This window comes from Orcinus orca, chromosome 3, assembly GCF_937001465.1.
Source record: "Orcinus orca chromosome 3, mOrcOrc1.1, whole genome shotgun sequence".
Classification (NCBI taxonomy): Eukaryota; Metazoa; Chordata; class Mammalia; order Artiodactyla; family Delphinidae; genus Orcinus; species Orcinus orca.
In genome coordinates this window covers 81,535,558-81,562,270 of record NC_064561.1, presented here as the reverse complement: position 1 = coordinate 81,562,270, position 26,713 = coordinate 81,535,558, and positions in this window count along the sequence as shown.

Sequence of the window (26,713 nt, the reverse complement as noted above, 5' to 3'; positions counted from 1 at the left end):
TGGAAACAGAGCAAAATCTATGCACAACCAACACAGGCAGGAAACATGATAACCTCTCACCTCTTGTGCTCACTTGCCTAAGAGGCACCAGGCACACTGCTTTGCCCAGCGCCACAGACTTTCTGGACTCTTGATGGCTATGGCCTGCCCACATTAACCCCCCTTGACAACCATAAAGAACCGTTTTACAGCCCCCACCTCCAAGTTCTTCTTTCATGTAGAGCTAGGTCAGAAATTATAAGAGATCTACCTGGAAGTATTATGCCATCTGTAATTTATCCAAGAAGATCAAATTTGTAGATTGTGCACAAAAAATGTGCAATAAGTTGTCAAGAATATACCAGAAGTTTCAGAAGTGACCATTAAATATCTTCAAATGAAAAGGACTACATAAATGTGACAGTAATAATCACCAGTTTGAATCTGGGTCACTTCATCTATGGCTAAAATATCATGTATGTTCCAGCTATGATGGAATGACAAAGGCCAAATTTATCTTCTCACATAAACAACTAAAATAATAGACTAAATATATAAACCAGTAGATTTCATATACTGGGTCCCAGGATGCACAGTACAGAGATCTTTGAAAAAAGGGAAACAAAAGTTCATCCCTACAGTTGCTCCAGCTTATTGACTGAAAAAAGTGTCTCAGCGTGGTGAAAGGAGATATAATCCAAACAGAGAGCTGTGGTCTTCATGAGTAGAAAAAAACAGAGTTGAATATCTTGGGAATCCATGGTGGCTAGAATTTGTAGAACAGAGTAGCAGAATCAAAAGAACTGCAAAACAAGCTACAAAAACTTGTAAAAGTTTTACCTCAAGTCCTTTACTGAGGACTGATAACTGCATTAATACAAGAAAATTACTTAAGGCCAGGGAAAGAATTACTAGAGAAAAGTAGGTAAAAAAGCCTCACAGATCAAACAAGGCCAGGAATAGTCCATGATCCTACAGTAGAAGTCCTTGGTAATACTTGGGACTTCAGGGAGAGAACCCAGTAGATTATAGTCTCAGTGCTGGGGAAAATTAGCCCTTGCATAAAAGCCACCTAACATAGCTTAAAAGAAACCCTAAAGAAACCAAAACTGTTTCCCAGTACTTTAACTGCATCCCAGAATAAAGTACAGGAATACTCAAAGAAGTTAAAAAATATTCAACACCTGATACAGTAAAATTTTTAAAACTTGGCATCAAATAATGTATGTATTGCATATCACCATGCTGTGCATTACATCCCCATGACTTACTTATTTTATAACTGGAAGTTTGTACCTTTTGACTCTCTTCACTCATTTTGCCCATCACTCCCTCTACTTCTGGAAACTGCCAATCTGTTCTCTGTATCTATGAGCTCATACAGTATTTTTCTCTCTCTATCTAACTTATTTAATTTAGCATAATGCTCTCAAGGTCCATCCATATTGTCACAAATGATAAAATTTTACTCTTTTTTATGGCTGAATAATATTTGTTTGTATATATACCACATCTTCTTTATCTGTTTATCTGTCAATGGACGCTTAGGTTGTCTCCCTAAGTTGGCTATTATAAATAATGTTGCAATGGCCGTGGAGATCAACATGTCTTTTTTAGTTACTGTTGTCATTTTCTTCAAATAAATACCCAGAAGTGGAATTGCTGAATCATACGATAATTCTATTTTTAATTTTTTGAGGACCCTCTATACTGTTTTTTATAATGGCTGCACCAATTTACAATCCTACCTTCAGTGCACAAGGGTTCCTGTTTCTCCATATCCTTGCCAATGTGTGTTATTTGTAGACTTTTTGATGATAGCTATATGACAGATATGAGGTGATATCTTATTATGGTTTTAATTGCATTTAATTAAAAAGGATTAATTTAATTTAATTCAAAAGAAATGAACAAAGAAGAACTATAAAAACAACTGACCTATCAAAAGGTCAACAACACCTATCAATAATTACTTTAAATGTCAATGGACAAAATGCTCTGATCAAAAGACATAAAGTGTCAGATTGGATTAAAATAAAAAAACAAGCACATACAATATACTGTCTACAAGAAACTCACTTCATGGTGAAATACAGACACAGAATGAAGTGGGGAGATGGAAAATGATATTTCATGCAAATGGAAATGACAAGAAAGCATGGGTAGCAAAACTCATATCAGACAAAATGGACTTTAAAACAAAGACCATAAGGAAAGACAAAGAAGGGAATCATATACTGATAAAAAGATCAATACCAGAAGAGGATATAACACACCCAATATAGGGACACCTAAATATATAAAACAAATACTAACAGACAATAAAGGGAGAAGTTGACCATAATACAATAATATTAGGAGACTTTAACACCCCACTGACATCAGTGGACAGATCATCCAGACAGACACTCAGTAAGGCAACAGAGATCCTAAATGCCACAACAGACCAATTGGACTTATTTTCTATCTATAGGATACTACACTGAAGTAAGAGAATACAGTCTTTTCAAGCACAAATGGAACGTTCTTTAGGATAGATGACATACTAGGTCACAAAACAAGCCTCAACAGATTTAAGATGATAGAAATTATTTCAAGCATCTTTTCTGACCACACTGGTATGAAATTAGAAATCAACCACAGAAATAAAAGTAGGAAAAGAATGAACACATGGACTATACAAAATGCTACTGAAAAACCAACGAGTCAATGATGAAATCAAAGAAGAGATCAGAAAATACCTCAAGACAAATGACAATGAAACACAACCTTACAAAATGTATGAGATGCAGCAAATGCAGTTCTAAAAGGGAAGTTCATACCAATACAGGCCTTCCTTAAGAAACAAGAAAAATCTCAAATAAACAACCTAACCTACCACATAAAAGAATTAGAAGAACAAATAGCACACAAAGTCAGCAGAAGGAAGAAAATAATGAAGATCAGAGAGGAAATAAATAAAATAGAGATCAAAAGAACAATAGAAATGATCAATAAAACCAAGAACTGGTTTTTGAAAGATAAACAAAATCTACAAACCCTTAGCCAAGCTCACTTAGAAGAAAAGAGAGAGGACCCATATAAACAAAACAAGAAATGAAAGAGGAGAAATAACAACCGATACCACAGAAATATAAAAAAAATCATAAGAGAATACTATGAACAGTTATATGTCAACATATTGGACAGCCTAGAAGAAATGGACAAGTTTATAGAAACATACAACCTGTGAAGACTTAGTCAAAAAGAAAAAGATAATTTGAACTGACCAATCACTAGAAGTGAAATAGAATGTGTAATAAAAATGCTCCCTGCAAATAAAAGTTCAAAACAAGGCAGCTTTACTGTGGAATTCTACCAAACATATAAAGAAGGACTAATCCATATATTCCTCAAACCATTCCAAAAAATTGAAGAGACAAGGAAACTTCCAGATTTATTCTATGAGCCCACCATGACCCTGACTCCAAAATTGAATAAAAACACAACAACAACAAAAAATTACAGGCCAGTATCTTTGATAAATAAAGGTTTAAAAATCCTCAACAATATATTAGTGAACCAAATGCAACAATACATAAAAAGGAACACACAACATTATTGAGTTGGATTCATTGTAGGTTCACAAGGATGGTTCAACATACACAAATCAATCAATGTGATACACCCCATTAACAAAAGGAAAGACAAAAACCTCATGATTATCTCAATAGTCACAGAAAAAAACATTTGACAAAACTGAACATATTCATAATAAGAACTCTTACCAAAGTGGGTATAGGGGGAACATATCTCAACATAATAAAAGCAATTTATGACAAACACAGAGCCAACAGAATACTTAATGATGAAAAGATGAAAGAAAGCCTTTCCTCTAAATTAATGAACAAGACAAGGATGCCCATTTTCAACATTTCTATTCAACATAGTATTGGAAGTCCTATCCACAGCAATCAGACAAGAAAAATAAATAAAAGGTGTCTAATTGGAAGGGAAGAAGTAAAGCACTTACTATTTGTAGAAGACATGATACTCTATACAGAGAGCCCTAAAGTCTCCACCCAAAACCTTTTAGAACTAATAAAAGAATTCAGCAAGGTAGTAGGATAAAAGATTAATATACAGAAAACTGTTGCATTTCTCTACACTAACAATGAAATATCAGAAAGAGAATGTAAAAAAAAAAAATCCCATTTAAAATCTTGCTAAAAAAATACCTAAGAATATACTTAACCAAGGAGGTGAAAAACCTGTGCACTGAAAACTATAAAACAGTAATAAAGAAAACTGAAGATGATTAAAATAAATTGATTGATATCCCATGCTTTTGGATTGGAAGAATATTGTTAAAATTTCTACACAATCCAAAGGAATCTAGATTTAATGCAATCCTTATCAGTGTATCCATGACATTTTTCACAGAACTACAACACATAATCCTAAAATTTATATGGAACCACCAAAAGACCCTGAGTTGACATAGCAATCCTGAGGAAAAAAAACAAAGCTGGAGGTATAACCCTCTCAGACTTCAGACTATACAACAAAGCTATGGTAATCAAAACAACACAGTAATGGCACAAGAACAGACATACAGATCAATGGAACAGAATAGAAAGTCCAGAATTAAATCCATGCACCTATGGTCAATTAATCTATGACAAAGGAGTCAAGAATATATCATGGAGAAAAGAAGTCTCTTCAACAAGTGGTGTTGGGAAAGCTGAATGGACAGTTACATGTAAATCAATGAAGTTAGAATACTCCCTCACACCACATACAAAAATAAACTCAAAATGGTTTGAAGACCTAAATGTAAGACCTGACATATGAAACTGCTAGAAGAGAACATAGGCAAAACATTCTTTGATATATATTGTAGCAATATTTTCTTAGTCTCCCAAGACAAAATAAATGAAAACAAAAATAAATAAGTGGGACCAAATTAAATTTTAAAACTTTTGCATAGCAAAGGAAACCACCAACAAAATGAAAAGATGACCTACAGAATGGGAGAAAATATTTGTAAATGATGAGACAGATAAGGGGTTAATATATAAAATATACAAACAGCTCATACTACTCAATATCAAAAAACAGACAACCCAATTGAAAAATGGGCAGAAGACCTAAATAGACATTATCCCAAAGAAGACATACAGATGGCCAACAGGCTCATGAAAAAATGCTCAATACTGCTAATTATTAGAGAAATGCAAATCAAAATCATAATGACATATCACTTCACACTGGTCAGAATGGCTATCCTCAAAAAGTCTATAAACAATAAATGCTGGAGAGGGTGTGGGGTAAATGGAACCCTCATACACTGTTGGTGGGAATGTAAACTACTGCAGGTACTATGTAAAACATTATGGAGGGTCCTCAAAAAACTAAAAATAGAACTACCATATGATCCAGCGATTCCACCCCTCGGCATATATCCAGAAAAGACAAAAACTCTAAGTCAAAAAGATACACGCACTCCACTGTTCATAGCGGCACTATTTACAATAGCCAAGACATGGAAGCAACCCAAGTGCCCACAAACAAATGATAAGATTAAGCAGATGTGGTGTGTGTGTGTATGAATATTATTCAGCCATATAAAATGAAATACTGCCATTTGCAGCAATGTGGATGGACCCAGAGCAGCGGTCCCCAACCTTTTTGGCACCAGGCACCAGTTTCATGGAAGACAATTTTTCCACCAACGGGAGGGGGATGGTTTCAGGATGATTCAAGCACGTTACATTTATTGTGCACTTTATTTCTAATATTATTACATTGTAATATATAATGAAATAATTATAAAACTCACCATAATGCAGAATCAGTGGGAACCCTCAGCTGTTTTCACTTGCCACTCACTGATAGGGTTTTGATATGAGTCAAAATTGATTTATTACGGTCTCTGTGCAGTCAAACCTCTCTGCTAATGATAATCTGTATTTGCATCCGCTCCCCAGCACTCAGAATCAGCCTCAGCTCCACCTCAGATCATCAGGCATTAGATTCTCATAAGAAGCATGCAACCTAGATCCCTCACATGCTCAGTTCACAGTAGGGTTCGTGCTCCTATGAGAATCTAATGCTGCCGCTGACCTGACAGGAGGTGGAGCTCAGGTGGTAATGCAAGTGATGGGGAGCGGCTGTAAATATAGATGAAGCTTCACTTGCTTGCCCACCACTCACCTCCTGCTGTGTAGCCTGGTTCCTAACAGGCCACAGACTGGTACCAGTCTGTGACCCTGAGGTTGGGAACCCCTGACCTAGAGAATATTGTGCTTAGTGAAATGAGTCAGGCAGAGACAGACAAATACTATATGATATCACTGACATGTGGAATCTAAAAATAATACAAATTAATCTAATATACAAAACAGAAATAGACTCACAGACATAGGAAACAAACTTATGGTTACTAAAGGGGAGAAGGGCTGGGAGAAGGACAAATTAGGAGTATGGGATTAATAGACAGAAACCACTATATGTAAAATAGATAACTAACAAGGATTTACTGTATAGCACAAGGAATTAGATTCAATATCTTGTAATAACTTATAATGAAATAAATTCAGAAAAATATAACTGAATTACTATGCTGCACACCTGAAACTAATACAATATTGTAAATCAACTACACTTCAATCAAAAAAGAAAAAGGAAAAGAAAATTTTTTTAAAAAGGGGAAATTAAAAAAAAAAAGATGGCACATGCTTGTTTTAGCAAGACAGAGGGAGAGCACGGAAAATGGCTCTCACTGGCTGGAGCATACAGATGACACCCAAAATCAAGGAAAGAAAAATGATGGTGTCTGCCAGCTTCAGCAAGGCAGAGGGAGAGCAGGAAAATGGCACCCACCAGCCTCTAACCCATAGAGTATCCCAATAGGCCCCTTCCCTTCAGACTAATGCTTTAAAATTAGGAAATGAGTCTCTTTCACACAAAGTCTGAGTACTTTTCAAAGGGCTGCTTCTGTACTGGGCCCTAGGTCAGATAAGTCTGTACGTGACCCTTTAAGAACCATTCCTCAGTTTGCCTTAGTCCCCCAGGTCTCCTGAGCAAAAGAGCCCCATTGCTCTTCATAGCCAGTAGTTTTGGGAGTTTGTCTCTTGGGTGCCTGTCTTAAAAGTTGGAGTGCCCCGTGTGGGGTATGAACTCTTTGTTCCTCACACAGAAGCTCTGGCTTTTAAGTTTCCTCTTGACTGTGGGTTGCTCCATGTGGGGTAGGGTTTATGGCGAGACTGTGTCTCAGCTTCTCCTATCTGCTTCACTGTGGTTTTCCTCTCCTTTGTCCCATGTAAAGGGATTGCTCCACTAGTTTTTAAGTTTTTTCCAGAGGAAACTGTTCCATACATAGTTGTAGATTCATTGTGTCCATGGGAAGAGGTGAGTTCCACATCTTCCTAGATCACCATCTTGAACCAGAATCTCCAATGACTACACTGTAATATTATCTATGATCTTAAGGCTATTTCTATATTTAAATCTGTATGGTAGAAGCACAGTATAATTGTGTGCTGCTGCATGTATCTTCCAAGCTCAGAATTCAATGACATCATGTTGGTAGATTGAAACTGGACACTGAGAGTATGGACACCACAAAAAAGGTAATCACTACAAATCTTATCTTTTATCCCCCAGAAAGCCAGTTGCTAATCATTTACAGGTACATCACTACCTGCTCTATTTCATCATTTCCAGCTGATGACACTTGGACTAAAGAAGTTAGCCAGGAGTGATAAAATGCTGAGGGGAAAGGCATGCAACAGTAAATTTCTGTTAGACCCTGTAATTAGAGAAAGATGTCCCTGGAAGGAAAGATGTCCCTGGAAGGAAAGGACACCTGGTTTGTACATGTTACATGGGAAAAATTTTATTCTGGACTGGAAGCTAAAGTCCAACTGTACACTCTTGTTGGATTACTGATCCTCACCTTTGCCATCTGTAAAATAAGGTCAATACTGAGTAGCCAAAGCAATCTTGAGAAAGAAAAATGGAGCTGGAGGAATCAGGCTCCCTGACTTCAGACTATACTACAAAGCTACAGTAATCAAGACAGTATGGTACTGGCACAAAAACAGAAATATAGATCAATGGAACAGGATAGAAAGCCCAGAGATAAACCCTCACACATATGGTCACCTTATCTTTGATAAAGGAGGCAAGAATATACAATGGAGAAAAGACAGCCTCTTCAATAAGTGGTGCTGGAAAAACTTGACAGCTACGTGTAAAAGAAGGAAATTAGAACACTCGCTAAAACCATACACAAAAATAAACTCAAAATGGATTAAAGACCTAAATGTAAGGTCAGACACTATCAAACTCTTAGAGGAAAACATAGGCAGAACACTCTATGACATAAATCACAGCAAGATCCTTTTTGATCCACCTCCTAAAGAAATGGAAATAAAAACAAAAATAAACAAATGAGACCTAAGGAAACTTAAAAGCTTTTGCACAGCAAAGGAAACCATAAACAAGACAAAAAGAGAACCCTCAGAATGGGAGAAAATATTTGCAAATGAAGCAACTGACGAAGGATTAATCTCCAAAATTTACAAGCAGCTCATGCAGCTCCATATCAAAAAAACAAACAACCCAATCCAAAAATGGGCAGAAGACCTAAATACACATTTCTCCAAAGAAGATATACAGACTGCCAACAAGCACATGAAAGGATGCTCAACATCACTAATGATTAGAGAAATGCAAATCAAAACTACAATGAGATATCATCTCACACCAGTCAGAATGGCCATCATCAAAAAATCCACAAACAATAAATGCTGGAGAGGGTGTGGAGAAAAGGGAATCCTGCACTGTTGGTGGGAATGTAAATTGATACAGCCACTATGGAGAACAGTATGGAGGTTCCTTAAAAAACTAAAAATAGAACTACCATACAACCCAGCAATCCCACTACTGGGCATATACCCTGAGAAAACCATAATTCAAAAAGAGTCATGTACCACAATGTTCTTTGCAGCTCTATTTACAATAGCCAGGACATGGAAGCAACCTAAGTGTCCAATGACAGATGAACAAATAAAGAAGATGTGGCACATATATACAATGGAATATTACTCAGCCAGAAAAAGAAATGAAATTGAGTTATCTGTAGTGAGGTGGATGGACCCAGAGTCTGTCATACAGAGTGAAGTCAGAAAGTGAAAAACAAACACCGTATGCTAACTCATATATATGGAATCTAAAAAGCAAACAAACAAAAAATGGTCATGAAGAACCTAGGGGCAAGACGGGAATAAAGATGCAGACTTGCTAGAGAGTGGACTTGAGGATACGGGGAGGGGGAAGGGTAAGCTGGAACAAAGTGAGAGAGTGGCATGGACATATATACACTACCAAATGTAAAATAGATAGCTGGTGGGAAGCAGCCACATAGCACAGGGAGATCAGCTCAGTGTTTTGTGACCACCTAGAGGGGTGGGATAGGGAGCGGGGGAGGGAGGGAGACGCAAGAGGGAAGAGATATGGGGATATATGTATATGTATAACTGATTCACTTTGTTATAAAGCAGAAACTAATACACCACTGTAAAGCAATTATACTCCAATAAAGATGTTTTTAAAAAATAATAGTAAAACTAAAAAAAACCACAAAAAACTGAGAAATATAAGAAAAATAATCACATGCCTGTCCCAACACAGAAATATCCTATGCTCCATCTCAGCATTTCTCCAAGTGGCCTTTCACAAAATACAGTCCCATCAGCTGAATATAGGTTTGTCAAGTAAGTGTAAGACTGAATTAAACAAAATTAAATAAAAAAAAAAAGGTCAATAATGGTACCTATGTTTCAGGATCTTTGTGGAGACGACCTCTTGTAAAAAGAGATGATCTCATGTAAAAAGTACAGAACAGTGCCTGGTACTTAATAAATGTTTGCTATTTATATATTTTGCTGTCAAGATTTAAGTAGACAATCATAATATTTACTGTGGAAATCCTTGGCAGATTTCATTCTAGAAGTACATGTTTAATGTACTTTATTTTGTAAGAATTTATTTAATAAGATTCATTATATTATTTTTCCTTGTGCAATTCCTTTGCATGTCTTAAAAGTGTAGGCAATATATTCAGGCACAAGATCCTTGCATAACTAGGGGATTATTTGTACTTTAAGGCTTACTGAAAGGGATGGCTGTCCTATGAGGTATATTTCCTCAAACACTGTAAAATTGCAAAGGAAGCAGCTCTTCCTCTAGCAGGGCTGCCTTTTATCTTTAGTTGCTTACAAGCCCTTAGAACTCTTGGGGGATAATTGCAATGTAATGTGTTACAGCTGCTTGCTAGGTAATTTACTCAGCTGCCACCACCTGGGGAGATTAGAAGGGATTTCCCCTCCTGACACTGGGCCCCTGGAATTTACAGTCTTTTCCCTTTCTCTTCTCTGGCGGTATCACACTTCTCCCTCAGGGTTCACTAGGAAGTCAGCCATTTTTTTTATTAGTTATCTATTTTATACGTATCAGTGTATATATGTCAATCCCAATCTCCCAATTCATCCCACCACCACCCCCACCACCCCTGCTTTCCCCCCTTGGTGTCCATATGTTTTTTCTCTATGTCTGTGTCTCTATTTCTGCCTTGCAGACTGGTTTGTCTGTATCATTTTTCTAGATTCCTTGGAAGTCTGCCATTTTAAAGTACACAAGTAGTTGGCCTGCAGGAGGAAATACAAGCAAGCAAACAAACTCTGTAAGGGCTAAGTAAACTTTAGAGCATAGTCTCTATGTGACCAGCCCATCTAAACCTGAAGACTTATCAGGCTCCTCCAAGCCCACCTAGGTTTAGAGTGTATTCTTACCTTTTTGTGTGCCACAGACCCTTTGTAAGTGTTATGGGCTGAATTATGTCCCCCCAAAAATATATGTTGAAGTCCTAACCCCCAGTATGTCAGAACGTGACCTTATTTGGACATAGAGTCTTTACAGAGGTAATCAAGTTACGATGAGGTCATTAGGGCATTAGTCCAAAATGACTGGAGTCCCTGTAAAAGGGGAAATATGGAAACAGACATGCACACAGGGAGAAGACATGTGAGGATGAAGGCAGAGATAGAATGATTTATCTAGAAGCCAAGGAATGCCAAATATTGCCAGAAAACCACTAGAGACTAAGAGAGAGGCATGGAGCCGATTCTCCCTTACAGCCCTCAGAAGAAACCAACAGTGATACCTTGGTCCCAGATGTCTAGCCTCCAGAACTGTGAGACAATAAACTTCTGTTGTTTAAGCTACTCAGTTTGTAATACTTTGTTATGTCAGCCCTAGCAAACTAATACAGGAAGTCTGTGAAGTCTCTGGACTTCTCAAAATATTTTTAAATGCATAAAATAATTTATGTAGAATAACAAGGTAAAACAGATATATTAAAATATTATTATCAAATTTTGTACAAAAAAATCTTTGTGATGTGGTCACATGTATTTCTATATTGATTTCTATATTTGATCTAGTAGTGGATCAAAGAAAACCACTGCAATTTTGAAGTATGGCTGAATATAAATGATATTTTGAGATCTACAACAAATTTAATGAGATATAAAAATATTTGTGATTTCTACTGGCTATAGGTACTGATGTTATTACTATTGCTTATTGCCTATATTCATGATTGAAGGAGATACTAAATTCCAGTCAGAAAATTAGTAAAAGTTAGGTCAAATTCATTGGCCACCTGAATTCCCTCTACAAACACCTTGAAGGACTGTGGACTCTGGGCTAAGAACTTTGGCTTTAGAGACTTCATTTCAATGAAACTTCCCTTATTATAACGTCTGGTCACTTTGCTTAATCTTAGTTGTTCATTTATAATTTGATCTCTAGTTTCCAGACTGTATCTTTCCTGGGGACTAGAGTGATAAGATGCTCTTCTCTCTGAGTCCCTGTTTTTTCTACAATATTGCACAGAGGTTATTCTTTTGGATTTGGCATTGATCTTTAAGTTGTTATCGAGGAGTCCCAGAATTTAATATTGCCTTTGGTGTGGATAGAGAGCTTCCGACTGAAATCCCCTAAACTGAGCCTCTGCTTCTTCTCTTTGTTTCCAGATCTGGACTGTCTGAAGTCAATTCTTATTGATACACCTTAAACTCAGAAAGCTCCATGTTCACTCATCATATCTCACCTGTAAAGATCTGTTCTTTTCTCTGTTTTCCCATTCCAAGATCCTCCCGTGTACACTCAGTCCCCTGCTCTCACCAGCATGCAATGAGCCTCCTGTGACTTGGACAAACTCCTACTCCAGCAAGAACTATGTCTAAAGTCTCCAGCTGAAGCAGATCTTGGCTTCACAGTCAAGGTCTATGGGAAGACCTCAACAATGTTCTTGACATCCATCTATCCATTTATATGACTGTTTTTCTTTTACCATTCACTTCCTGGGCCTGTCTTATTTTCGTATTTCCCATCTGGCCTTTTTCCAAGATTTTTCCTGTTCCCTTCTCTCAGTATCCCCTACAACCTGCATGCTGGCCTCCCTGGCTTAATGCCTTGAGTTGCCTTGAATCGTCACTGTTGAGTCCCCTGATTCTCGATGGCCTCTCTGATACAGCACTCTGATACTATACGATAGCTTATTTATGATAATTTCTTTGGCTTCTCATCTCAAGCCTTGCTCAGTTACCAATTTTAAGATGCTTTTATGTATTTCTATAGCCACACTTTCAGATTCTATTTACTCTTTCCAGTTGTGCCTCAGGCTTTTTGACCCCAGGTACTGCCTAAGTAGTATATGTACAACATAAGCATAATGAAAACCTCTCATCTGTCCCATCTGTCCACTCATACATAACTGATTAATGTGTTAAATTTTTGAGAAATACATATGTATATATAAATTATCATATTTGAGATATACAATTCATTTTGGTTTATATTTTTTACTGTGCTATACTGAATCCTTAAGTGACTTTTAGTGATCCCTAAAGAATATGTTTCATCTTTGTGTTTTTGAATTGTTCACATTTGTTCCTGCCAAAATTCCTATTCATGGGAATCACAATAACACAATTTTAATGTCATTTGTGACACAGTAGGGGCTCAGGTGTGCCCAACATACCAGATACATGGCTGCACTGAAAACTTTTATCTTCATTCAATTAGGCTCCATGTGGGTGTTCCTACATTTTTGGCTGAATTTAGATTATAGTGGATTAAAATCCATTCCTTTAGCAACATCCTTGTTTCTGTGTCCCTTCATCCACCCATGTATAAAAGGCCCAACACAGCATGTCTGTATTCAAAGCCTGGACCAGCCTGCTGTATTAATGCTTCTAGAGAAAAACCATAATGATGGTGGCTGTTCTCAATTTGTCCTGTGAAACTGCCCAGAAATTCAGTTTTGTTTCTATTACTTTGTCAGCTCTTTCCCTTCTCTGTAGCACCGTTAAAAATATTCCAATCTCTGAAAATCTTATAGATTCTAACTTCACATGCCCTCAGCATATTGTAAAAATACTTATTTCAAGTAGAAAACAGAGACGTCAGTTGATGACCTAATATCAAACCTATAAATTTATTTGCATTTGTGTAAAGGCTGTCCTATTTAACTCTTGTTAACAATGTTAAGAATGACGATCCCATGTAAAGTCAGTGCATGTATCTGTGTTCTGAAAGACCTTCCTCCTTCAACTCCTCAGGATTCTTGCTTCACTAGTATCCTTGCTTGGAGCACACACTGTCAGTGTCCTGTGTCTATACCAGTGCCATTACTGTTCCCATCAAATCAATCAAGTCTCATGGGAAGCACCAAGGACTCTGCCTGATGGGGTTTTCTGGCTGCAAGAGCTTGCTTAACCTGCATGTGAGTAGGAAGACAGTGCTGGGGAGTTGGAGTTATCATTCCTAATAGCAGCCTTTATCCAGTGACTTCATGAGTTGGTGCATAAATATCCCATTTCCCTCACCCCTAGGGTGGGATAACTGAGCCTCAATTGGCCACAGTGATAGCATGCTCAGTAACTCTCTGATTGGCTTCCTTGTCTCACTTTTCTATCCTCCTACTGTTGGCATCTAAGACCTCCTCCCAGATAAACCACTTGCCCTCAAGTCCTTGGCTCAAGGTCAGTTTCTGGGGGATCCTAACTTAGAGTTGGACTAATTGCAATCCAGAGCAATGCTAATGTTAGGTGGAATGAAAGATATCCTGCTATCCTAAAAGCATCATAATCTCTGTGGTAGTGTGGAATAAGGTATAAATCGGGGCTGCACTGACTTATTCAGAAGCTCTACAGCCTGATCTCTGGCACTGTGGAGTTAGCTGGCTTTTATTAATGGACACAGACACTCTAATGGAAGAATAAAGAAGACACAAATCAGCCAACTATGGACTCGGGTTACAGTGTAAAAGCTAAATGTTGTCTGTGACAGCTTTAAGGAGACCTTTATTTATTGCAACCAGAGAGCAGATTCTGCTGAAAATCAGAAATCAGATTTGATTTTGAGAGTTGTGGAATTAAAAAGTGTGCTTATAACACAGCTTCTGTGTAAAGATAGGACCCCAATAGGAAAGGACTGAGATTCTGAGACTGGAGCTGGAGACATAAGTGGATGCATTTAAGAACATGGAATCTTTTGATTCCCCAAACCCTCTGTGCTGGTAAAGGTGGCCCCTTCTCCCTTGATAGAGGAGACGTGTCCTTCATTGCTTGGAGATTTTGCAAAGCTCTCGCCTGAATCAAATGCTTTGTAATATAATGCTTGTCTTCTCAGGATATATGCCCATATTAACATTAGGTGCCTAACTGTAATATAAAATCTAAAAGGATTCTGAGATGGCATAAGACAACTGGTGGTATGTAGCCATATTATTTGTGTAATAATTATAATTATTAACATCATAATAATATTTCAGCAAAGTCAAAATGTCAACTAGAAAGTCCTGACCTGCAAGGGATCTGTGGCAATGGCTAATACACCATCATGCCTCCAGAATGAAGAGAAATGGGAATCTAACAAGAGTACTGCTTTACTTACATGTCCAAAAACATCAAGAAAGGGCAAGCAGAAGGCTCATCTCAGTGCCTACAATGCAAAAATCACATTAAGTTCTCAAACCCAGATCCCATCAATTGAAATGGAAACCAGGTACTCTAAAGGAAAAAAAAACACATGCAATAGTATCAAGCATATTTAGTTCCTATACCCATCCTTCCAGATAGGGATTGTGGCCATTTACCAGAGCAAGTGTACATTGGGTAAAAGGGGAATACCCAGATCTTTTTTTTTTTTTTTTTTTTTTGCGGTACGCAGGCCTCTCACTGTTGTGGCCTCTCCCATTGCGGAGCACAGGCTCCGGACGCGCAGGCCCAGTGGCCATGGCTCTGAAGCCCAGCCGCTCCGCGGCATGTGGGATCCTCCCGGACTGGGGCACGAACCCGTGTCCGCTGCTTCGGCAGGCGGCCTCTCAACCACTGCGCCACCAGGGAAGCCCTACCCAGATCTTTTGAGGGCTATTGGACACAGAGTCTGAGCTGATACTGGTATTAGGAGACTCCAAATCTCATTATGATCTTCCTATTAAAATGGAGTCCTAGTGCAACTCCATCTCAAGTGAGTACAGAGGGTCTACAGATCTACCCTGAGTGCAAAACTGCAATAGATATATCTGGAAGCTGGAAGAATCTTCACACTGATTTCCTAAACTCTGAGTTAAGAGACATTATGAAACTGCCCCTGCTTCTACATGGCTAAGATAAGTAAATCAGAAAAGCAATACTGCATTTGAAGCAGATGGGAGAAATTATTGCCACCCTCAAAGATTTAAAGTTTCACTCACTGATGGAGGAAGAAGAAAATTCAGCGCTCTTCATGCATTGGTCAGTTAATATGTTTATGCAACCTAAAAATAGATGCTACAGTCCCACTCAGGGTAGTCCCTGAAAAAGAGTAAATCTTCCCAGCGGACAGAGCTTTTAGCAGTATACCTGTTCACTGACTTGGTGTGGAGGGAGAAATATCTGAGACAGTGGCAAATGGCTTGGTTAGGAGGCCTGAGAGGAACAAGACTGAAAAGTTAAAGACAAGGAATACAGGGAAGAAGAATATGGGTGGATCTATGGGACTGGAATGTAAGTTTGCCGATATTTGTGTGTCATGTCAATTCCCACCAGGGAACATCTACTAAAAGACATGTCTGTACAACAGATAACTTATCCAGTGGATATCAGCCAGCCTCTGACCTTGGCCACCTCAGTGTTGGCACAGGGAGATCTTGAAGAGGATAATCATAATGGCAGGGATGGAGGCTATGTGTATGCCCAGAATCACAGGCACCTCTCCTCTACGCTGATCGAGCTGCTGCCACTGCTGAATGTCTCATGTGTCCTCAATAGAGTCCAACAATGAGTGCTTGGTGTGGTTCCATCCCTTGAGAAGAACAACTAGCCACTTGATGGCAAACTGTTTAGAAGAAATACATTCCACCTGGGACAGGCCAAGGATAAATACACACCCCTGGTATGAGTTTCCCTTCTCAGCTCACTGTACCTCAACTGACAGAACCATCCAAGAGCTCACAGAGTATGTGATTTAGCAACATGCAATCCCACCTAATATCACCTTGTCCCTCCTAGACTATAACCACAGGTAAGAAAGTGATCAGGTCTGTCACGGAAACCACTGTGCTCCCCAAGCCTTGCAGAGCTCTAGGCAGTATACAGATATTCGACTGATTGATATTTACTTTTATTTTTTTAAAAAGGAAGGCGTTTTGAAAAAAAATCTCTCTTCAAGGATATTTAAAAGTATATTTCACACCCTTCTCAATGAACTATACATCACCTCCAGAGACAAACTCACTAAATCTTTTAGACATTATTTTCCAAGAATGAATAAAATATTAGTGACTTTCTCTTAAGTTCTCAGATATATGAGTTAGAGCAAAAGGGTTTTATCACAAAGGAGTGAGTAAAGAATTGGCTATAAAAGAATTTATTTCTTAAGAGAGAAAAAAGTGAATTTAATCTCACCTTCCTGATTACATATTTAGCTGGATAATTTGCAAAAGTGTGAGCTGATGCCACGTTCAAGCAAGAATTCAAGCTTAAGTATGTCATAATGGGTTATATTGTTAAGTCTTACTAGTTTTTAATTTAAAAAAAAAAGTCATCAAGGAGACCTTGTACAAAAATAGCTCTTATAAATTGTACTCCATTTAAGCAAAATAATGTGTAGCCTCAAATCATTTTGCTACATGTGGCAATTCAAGGACCTCATGGGACATAGGATATTATGAACTACATTTGATCAGAAGAAACTTCTGTTATGGCTATTTATAAAGAGTGCTTGCTGATGACCCTCACAGATATTTATACAAACCTGGTCATATAAATTTATTAGAGCAATAAAATCTTCATTATTTAAATTCTATAATAAAATTAATTAGGTGGTATGGCTATAACAAGTATTTTTCTCGTAAGTTTGCCAATCTTCAACTGCAATTTTGCTGTACCTACACACATCAGTAGGTCTGCTTATCATGGACAAATGGCTAGAAATGGAAACATACGTGGACAAAGGGGCAATTCAAGTGCTGACCTGCCAAGTGATCCAAAAGTCATTTAGTAAATTGATTACTGGCCATTTGGTATGGATGTTTCTAAAAGCACAGCTTTATAAATAAAGGCAAGTATGTAAACAATAATACACAAATAATATACTAAAGACATTTCTAGTGAAAACAGTATAAATAGATAGTGTTGGAACAATGCCAGCCAGTTAATGCTCTAATTTTTCTAAATCTATTTGCTCCCTTCTGAGAGTCTTCCCTTTCTTTTTTCTAGGCTGAATACTATAGTCCCACAGCTCTACCATCCCCTAGCTCCCTGCCCCTTGGCTATGCTTACATAACAAAATCTCAACTGGATGAATTTTTTTGGCTACGTTCTCTGCTCCTACACAAAGGTTACTGGAAGAAAGATCTCATGATCAGGTAGGTTAACATGAGCACAATTTCATGGCCTTTGACATCAAATGGGGCAGAAATGCTACCAAATTCCTCCACAGTTTCCATAGTCAATGCTCTTCCTCTCCTCAGAGTGGCTCCATCCTCCTCAAGTCCCCCTACCATCTCCTCCATCTTCACTCTACATAGGAAACTTTACCTCTACTTCTCAGAGAAATTAGAAAATATGGTGGAGGATGAGGAGAGCATGGGAAATGGACAAGACAGTCCCTTAGCTTTCTTTGCCCAATTTATAAAATCATGTCTTCATTCAAAATCTCCTTTCATTCCTATCCACCCATCCCTTGGAGGAAATCCTCCCCAACCATGGGCTGATAGTAGGAATAGGAATTAAGAGCTATTTGGCAATATGTTAACAATTTAAATCTCCTGTTCTTTGGCCCAGCCATTGTATTTTTAGAAATGTATCCAAAAACAGGGATGATAATATGATATACTTATTGTGTTTTTTTAAGAGCAAATATTGTAAGCTTTCTACCTGTTCATTAATAAGAAACTGGTCATATACATCTACTGTAGACTAAATATTTGTGTCCCCACTTCAAAATTCATGTTGAAACTAATTCCCAGTGTGATGGCATTAATAGGTGGGGACTTTGGGAGGTAATCTGATCCTAAATGTGGAGTCCTCATGAAGGAAATTACTGCCCTTATAAAAGAGACCTCAGAGAGCTCCCTTGGCCCTTCTGCCATGTGAGAAGACAGCTATCTATAAACCAGGAAGTCGATACTCACCAGAATGCTGGTGCCTTGTTCTTGGACTTCTAGATTCCAGAACTGTGAGAAATATTGGGTTGGCCAAAAAGTTCGTTTGGGTTTTCCTGTTACATCTTATGGAAAAAACGGAACAAACTTTTTGGCCAACCCAATGTATTTCTGTTCTTTAAGCCTGGGTAGTCTATGGTAGTTTTGTTATAACAGTCCAAATAGCCTAAGGCAATATCCTACAATGGAACACTATGAATACTGTGGGGACTATACATATTAGGAAGACTTTAAAAGGCTGAAGTTGCTTTCTATTACTAAAATTGAGAGATGTCTATCCATAATATTTTATTTAAAAATGAAAAAATCTGTTCATATACTAAGATTTACATTATAATTCCATTTCAAATAATATATATATATATTTATAAATTCATTTTTAAAAGCTTGAAATAAACCATTTTCAAAAACAGTTATCCTGTGTGAAGTTTGAACTTACAGGATTACTTTTAGATTCTAATTTACATATGTTTGTATTCAAATTTTCTAAAGGAGGCAAAATTACATTTCCAATCAGAAAAGATTTTTTTTTTAATTTTGAAAGTCTAAGGATAAAATTCTAATCCAAAGCTATGGTGGGCTCCCTCAGCAACATTAAGTTATCAATTACACCCTTTCTTTATAAATTCACTATTGGATGTTTACTCCTTCCAGTTAGCATCTAGACATGATCTAGTCTCTCTCATGTTATCCCTCTACTATATGCTTCACCTAACAAGTGCCCTTCATCTCACCTCATCTTCATAGCCTGACAGCTTGAATTGTTTCTATGTCCTCACTGATCTTTTATTTATCACTCCACAGTGATCTGCTTCAGCATCTAGCACACCAGTCTTTGCTCTCACCGAAGTCAGCAAAGACCTCTTTGTGGATAAATCCAATAGAAAATTTTCTATTCTCTTACTTGAACTTCCTGTGGTGTTTGCCACTGTTAACCATTTCCTCCTTGAATTTCTTTCTTCTGTTAAATTCCATGATGCCACATTCCTTTGGTTTTCCTCTACCAATATAGCTGTTCCTTATCATTAATTTTCAGGGATTCTTTTCATCTGCCTGCCCCTTAAATGAAGTCCATCTTCAACTGAACTACTTTTATTTTTGTAGAGAGACAAATAGGGGTAGAATATGTTCTAGAATTAGCAAAAGCTTGAGTTTGAATCTTGGCTCTGTCACAGGCTTATCAGGGGACCTGTGAAAGGTAGCTTCCTCCCTCTGGCACTTGTTTTCCCTATAATAAAACAGGAAGTAGTTTTCTTGTAAGGTTGTTGTTAGCATTAAATACTTACAACTTTGAATGGCACATAATAAATGTTTAATAGCTGGTAGCTGTTACTACTCTGATTTTATAATCTCTCTTGGGAAACTTCTACTCTCCAACTATGACATGTAAACTAATGACCACCCCCTCTTTTATTTCCAGCCCAAACTCTCTCCTAAACTTTTATTCTAAGCTGACTGTTGGACATTTCTACTAGATATCTCACGGTTATCAAAATCAACATCCAAATTTAATTTCAGTTAGCTCTCTGACACTCCTCTGAAAAATGTTTCTCCTTCAGAATGGAGGGGGTCACAGTCATCTGGTTCTCCTAAATCAAAACCTGGAAATCATCTTTAGTGTTCCCTTTTACATTTCTTTACATAGTTACTAAATCTTGTTGATTCTTCCTCCCAAATATTTGTAGAATTTATCCACTTTTACCTTTTCACCATCTTAGTTTATGATACCATCATCTCTTATGTTGATTATATCTAGTGGCTCTTGATTGATCTCCCATACCTCCAGGTTTACATTTTTCGTTTTCCTTACTCCTACTATCACTACTTATACACTGTAGCTAATGATTCCTCTTACATGCTTAAAATATTTCCATGACTCTCCTATATTTTGGCCTCATTTGTTACCACCACTGTCATTACAGTCTCTTCACTACCACCCACAAATCCATGTTTTCTGCATACCAAACACTATTAAATTCAAATAATGAGTTGTATACCTTCAACCTTATACCTGTAACGTACTACCCCCTCTCTTCAATCTACTCCCTGGACTTCTTCCATTAATTAAATTGCACTTGCCCTTCAGATATTACCTCCTGTGGTAATATTCTTTCCAAAATCTTACCTAGTTTCCCCCTAACTTCATTTCCTCCCATAGAAACCATACACCTCTATAAAAGAACTTATTTCAGGAAATGAAAATTTCCATTTTCATATCTGTCTTTTTCTTTGAATGAATATTTCCCAGTTCATGTCTGTTTCTCCTCTGAAGCAATTTTCTCAAATAAATGTGAAGTGGAATCACCCAGGATGCTGATCAATTATCCATATTCCTGAGACCCACTTCTAGTTAAATGTTGCGAAAGGATCACATGTTGCAGAGGCATCAAATGTTGTAAAGGAATCACATCTTTCTCCCCCACAAAAGCCAATAAAAGTGTATTATAATAATACAAAAGGCATTGTTACATTATTAGGCCACAAGGACAGAAAAACAATAGAATAAAGGAAGATGAATTTATTTCAAAAAATTTTTGGAAGATGGGAATTAAATGATGAAGTGATAACTATCTTAGCACAGTGGAAAAATTTAACATTTTAGTGCCAGTTAAAGGGGAACACTGACCATAAATGAGCCAATTTGCCATAAAAAAAGTCTGAGAAGTTTAGTACTTTGAACATCAGGCTGAAACAGAAAATAGAGAATATCTGAAAACCTACATTCCAAGCAGGTGAAAAACCCAGGCCCCCACTGCATTTGCACACAGATAAATGACTAAGTCTTTTTCTTCCAACCCCACATGCTCTGCTTGGATAGGATATTTAGACTGGAGAACCTGCAAATAGGAGGTTCAAAATGCAAGAACATCATGCATCTTACAAAGAGGCTTTGGCATGTGGCTGAAAATAAGGATTAAATAAATATCTATATATTATTTTATTGAGAGGATTCTGAGAAGACAGTGAAATAGGAAGTACCAGGAATCTTTCTCCTCACCTAGACAGCATGTGCACTGTCAGAATCTATCTGATGTAATTACTTTAGAACTCGGTAGTCTTTTGAAGACTTGCAACTTCCAGGGGGAAAGCTTAGAGAACAAATTGCAGTTAGTTTCAGGCAATTACAGTCTTAGCTCAGCAGTGGCTACCCACTTTCCACCCCAACCCTGTAGCAGCAACCTTGCACATATTCCTGCAGCAGCTGGCACACATCTTGTGGGAGACAAGGTGGGCAATAAGGACCCTATCTTTCAGATATCTGGGATCTGCATTCTGATCACTGAGTGCTGCTTCTGATCATGGAAGTGCAGACACAGAGATAGGTAACCATTGTTGTACCACCATCTCCTTTATTGTAAGCCCCTTCTTCTTGGGCTGAAGCAACTTCTAGGGTATTTAAAGGGGCAGTACCTTTCTTCCCCACACCCCTCTCTGCTTCTTTTTCCCAATTCCTCCCTTTGTAAGCCAGACATTAAAGGCTGGGATATTCAAAAGCAACTGCATATACAGGGGAAATAAGAACGTAACTGTGCATAACTAGGGAAAGGCACAGACTCAGAAAGGACCAGAAAGACCTTAAGTTTACACCTCAGTCTGGTCCTTGGAATGGAAATAGCCTAAAACAACCAAATTAAAAACAAACAAACAAACAAACAGCAAACCCTATTCACTTCAGCACTAAAGATGCACATGGACTGAAACTGAGAGGATGGAAAAAGATATTATGTGCAAATGGAAATGATAAGGAAGTGGGAGTAGAAATATTCATATTAGAAAAAATTGACTTTAAAACAAAGTCTGAAAGAAAAGACAGAAAAGGGTATTATATAATGATAAAAGGATCAATACAAGAAGAGGATATAACACTTGTTAATATATGTGCTTAACATTAGAGCACTTAATTATATAAATCAAATATTAACAGACATACCGGAAGAAACTGACAATAATACAATAATTGTTGGAGACTTTAACACCCTATTTACATCAATGGACAGATTACCCAGACAAAAAATCAATAAGGAAACAGTGTCCTTAAAAGACATGGTAGACCAGTTGGATTTAATAGCTACCTACAGGACAATCCATCTCAAAACAGAAGAATACACATTCTTTTCAAGTGCACGTGGAACAGTCTCCAGGATAGATCACACGCTAGGCCACAAAACAAGTCTCAACAAATTTAAGAGGATAGAAATTATATCAAGAATTTCTTCTGACCACAATGGTATGAAACTAGAAATTAACTACAGAAAGAAAAATGGGAAAAAGACAAACACGTGAAGACTAAACAACATACTACTAAAAAAAAGGGTCAATGAGGGAATCACAAAATACCATAAGACAAATGAGAATGGAAACACAACTTTCTAACATCTATGGAACTCAGCAAAACTAATTCTAAGTGGGAAATTTATAGTGATATAGGCCTATCTCAAGAAAAAAAACCCTCAAATAAACAACCTAATCTACCATCTGAAGGAATTAGAAAAAGAAGAACAAAGAAAACCCAAAGGTAGGAGAAGGAAGAAAATGATAAAAACCAGAGAGGAAATAAATAAAACAGAGACAAAAAATAATAGAAAAGATCAGTGAAAAAAAGAGAGGACCCAAAAAAAACAAAAATAAGAAATGAAAGAGGTTAAATAACAATCAATATCACAGAGACACAAAAAAATCATAAGAGAATACTACAAACAGTTATGTGCCAACAAAATGGACAACCAAGGAGAAATGGACAAATTTCTAGAAATGCACAATCTTCCAATACTGAATCAGGAAAAGACGGACAATCTGAGCAGACCAATCTCTAGTAGTAAAATTAAATTTGTAATAAAAAAAAAAAACTCCCAACAAACAGAAGTCCAGGATTTAATGGCTTCACACAGGAATTCTACAAAACAGATAAAGAAGGGCTAATACCTATTCTTCTCAAATTATTCCCAAAAACTGAAGAGGAGCAAAGACCATCTATGACAAATTCACAGCTAACATCATACTCAATAGTGAAAAGCTGAAGGCTTTTTTCTCTAAAATCAGGAATAAGACAAGGATGCCCACTCTCAACACTTCCATTTAACATAGTAGTGGAAGTCCTAGCCACATCAATCAGACAAGGAAAAGAAATAAAACCATCCAAATTGGAAAGGAAGAAGTAAAACTGTCACTATCTGCAAACAACATACTATATATAGAAAACCCTAAAGTTTCCACAAAAAACTATTAGAATAAATGAATTCAGTAAAGTAGGAGATAATATTAATATACAGAAATCTGTTGCAGTTCTATACACTAATAATGAACTATCAGAAAGAGAAAACAAGAAAACAATCCCATTTATAATCACATCAAAAATAATAAAATAACTAGGAAAAAACTTAACCAAGAAGGTGAAAGACCTATACTCTGAAAACTATAAAACTCTGATGAAGGCACTTGAAGATGATATAAATAAATGGAAATATAACCCGTACTCAAGGATTGGAAGAATTAATATCATTAAAATGTCCATTCAACCCAAAACAATCTACAAATTAAATGCAATCTCTATCAAAATACTCATGACATTTTTCACAGAACTACAACAAATAATCCTAAACTTTATGTGGAACCTAAAAGACCCTGAACTGTCAAAGCCATCTTGAGAAAAAAGAACAAAGCTGGAGGTATCATGCTCCCTGACTTCAGACTATATTACAAAGCTATAGTCATCAAAACAGCATGGTACTGGCACAAAAAACCAGACACATAGATCAATGAAACAAAATAGAGAGCCCAGAAATAAACCCATGCACTTATGGTCAGTTAATACATGACAAAGGAAGCAAGGATATAACATGTGGAAAAGACAATGTATGAACAAAATAGAAACATCAATAAAGAGAGAGACAACTTAAAAAGAAACCATGAAGAAATTCTAGAACTAAAAAACACAAAAACTGAGAAAAATTCAAAGGCAGATTTGAGCAAGCAGCAGAATCAGTGAATCTGAAGACAGAACAACTGAAATCATTGAGTCTGAAGAACAGAAAGAAAAAAGATTGAAGAAAAGTGAACAGAGCCTAAGGGACCTGTAAGACACTATCAAATAGACTAATGTATGCATTGTGGGATTCCCAGAAGGAGAAGAGAGTCACAAAGTGGTAGAGACATTATCTGAAGAAATAATAGATGAAAACTTCCCAAGCTTGGTTAAAAACATGGATATAAACATATTCCCAGAATCTAAGAATCTCAAAAACAACTTTAATTTTCTAAAAAAACTACAATGAATATCCTTAGAGAATTTGAAGAAAAAAATGCATTTGTAAAATAGCAGACAAAAAAAACCACTAAGAAATGTGAATCAGATTTTCAACAGCATCACAAAAGCTAAAAGATGGTAGAACTATGGTTTCAAAATTATAAGAGAAAATTCTTTTCATTCTACAATTCTACATCTAATCAAATTTTCAATCAAGTATGAAGGTAGAATAAAGATGCATTTAAACATACAAGAAATTCTTTCTCAGGAAGTTACTGAAAACTATACTCCAGTAAAATACATCTACAAACCAAAAAAGAAAAACTCCCTCTTACAGCAAGAATTTGAATGGCTCAGCTTGGGTCAGGAATATTCTTGTACTCCAACTGCCAGTGAACTAGGAGGCAGAGTCATGGTACACATTTTAGTGCAGACCACTTCCTGTGGATTTTTTCATTGAGAGTATAAAAGAAAAAAATTCTCTGTGGTTTAAGCAGGCACAGTCACATCATTTTGGAGCAAAGAATTTGAATCCCACAATGGTAATTAACTTGCTCAAGGTCATGTAATCTGATAGTAGTAGAGTCAGAGCTGGAACTCATTCGATTCGTTAATTCCTTGTTCAGTCTTCTTTCAACTTCGCTAGCATCAGACCAAGGAATTCCATCCCTGCTGGACATTTACAGCTACTAATTAACTCTGGCCTAGCCTAATAGTAAGTACTAGTTGAGATACTAAAGAATGATAAAACGTATACAAATTCAGATATAACTAATGTTTGTCAGGCCCTGTGGCTTGACTTTCTCACATATATATTATTTAGGAGCTTACTATATCCTGAGTGCTCTACAAGGCCAAATTAGGTAAACTCAAGGAATAATGTAATTACAAGTTAATATCTATAGTGCTTACTTTACTGTTAGAAGATTATAAAAAGAAAATCATCAGGAAACAGAATAATTTCAATAAGCTTCAAGGAGAAGGTAAAAATTGATTTGAGTTTTGAAGTGTGGGTAAGTTTAATATAGCAAGAGAGGAGAGTGAGGGCATTCAAGGCAAGGAAATGTCCTTGGGCAAAAGTGCAAAGGATAGGGATGGATGTACATTGGAGCTGTGGTGGAGGGAAATTTTGTGGATTATAATTGGACAAAGTGAGAGATTCTGTTGGAAATTTTTGGCTTAAAGGTAACAGAATTTAATGTTATAAAATAGATGACACTCACAGTAGAATTTTTGATGTTTAGCTGAATCATACTGTATTCAAGTTATGGTGATACTGGTGATACGTGTTTTTGCCAGCTTCGTGTGGTTTTTCTAAAGTTTCATACATAATAAAAACTCAAAGTTTTCTGAAAGCTGCAAGATGTTATTAGAAACATACGGCAGCATAAATGGCTAGAGCTGCAAAGCATATTACCCTTTTCAAACTATTTATGGGTTAAAAATAGCAGAAACTGATTTCAGACAAAGCAATAATCTTTACCATGAAAGTAAGGAGGAGTAAGCATATCCTTATATGCCAGCTGTGTGAATTGCTGTAAAGACAGACCTTCAGTCTTGGACAAGGGGGAACAAAATCAATATTAGTCCACTCATACTTGTAATGGAAGGATGTGGTCATGTGAAGTATTTCTGGCTAGTGCAGGATCACAGTGTAAATTTGAAGACAGATGCTATATGTTTGCTATGGAAACAACAGACCGTAACATTGTATTTGATATGGAAAA